Below are 1350 nucleotides of genomic sequence, written 5' to 3'. Positions count from 1 at the left end.
CAGTGTAAGTTCACCCCTTTTGTGGTGCTAGAACCATACTTTCCATTTCAGCAACAATCTAAGCAAGCAGTAGTTTGTTACAAAAACTTAACCCTTGGTGCTACCACTGTACTGTTACCAACACAGAAGCACTCTTCCACACTCCAAACATGAAGTCTGGTCTGATTCTTTAGCTCTAGGAAAAGGATGGAGAATGAAGTATTCTTAGTGTTACCTACTGTACACAATTTTCTAACAGATCAGCAGAGGAAAAGACCAGGCAGTAACAGGGATCTGCATTTTGATAATCCAGTTGCTTATAGTCAGTGCAGAAAATTGGGCACTACTGTGGGAAGCTGCACACACCCTATTTAGTATTGTTCCTGCCCCTGGCTGTGAGAAGACTTAGGGTGCTACAAAAAGCACCAGCCAGAAAAAAACCACTTGCCATGAGTAGGAAGGATTACTTGGCCCTAGAAAGCACCAGTCCTCTCTCTCATCTGTACTCCCCTCTTATGTAGCTCCAGGAGGACTAATTTCTCTTTTCTCCTTTTGGTTTTGTTGTCACAGACAAAACACTGCTGGAGCCACAGTAACTCTCCTGGAAAAAACTAAACAAAACAAAAAAAACCCCAAAACACCCAACACCAAAACCAAACAAACAACCTACAAACAACAAAAAACCCCAACACCCCCCCCGCCAAAGAAAAAACACAAACAAAACACCCTTGCGTTTGGCGACACTGGTCTTCCAGCATCTGGTGTCACATGCTATATATGGCATCTATGCTTCAATACACCAGTAGACAGAACACCCTTGGAATATGCTTCCAGGAAAAATACTTCCCTCAGTACTTCAGGTGCCTGATTCCCTAGTGTAATTTGATGTCTAAAGCAGAGGCTACAAACAATCTCTTTCAGCATCCTCCCCTGCTCCAAGCACCTAAATATAAGCTTCTTCGATAGACTACTGAGATTTATTTGAGACGAATTCTTAAAACCCTTACCAAGGTCCAACCAGAGCCACTTGCTTGGCAGAATGGGCTGAAATCTGATTCTACCATTTCAGTTCAGTCTGTAACAAAAGGCAGCAGAGCCTAGCCTAAGTTCAATCAGGTGTTAGCATCTTATTCCGAACTGCAGATTACTGTCTCTAAGTTTATGGGGCTATGTGTGTTACGAATTTTGTCCTATGCCTTAACACCTCTGAAGTTTCCAGGTTCTTTCAGGTGTGTACAACCCTTTGGGCAAAGAAAATAACTCATTAAGCAGCGGAGTTACTTTCAACTCACTTCACAACTGTTCCATGCCATGGCCCATCACAAAATGAAAAAGGCAACAGAAGTACTGAAAACAGCTAAACCCAGCAAG

The sequence above is a fragment of the Phalacrocorax carbo genome, chromosome 1 (genome assembly GCF_963921805.1).
Source record: "Phalacrocorax carbo chromosome 1, bPhaCar2.1, whole genome shotgun sequence".
NCBI lineage: Eukaryota > Metazoa > Chordata > Aves > Suliformes > Phalacrocoracidae > Phalacrocorax > Phalacrocorax carbo.
This window is presented reverse-complemented; position numbering follows the sequence as displayed.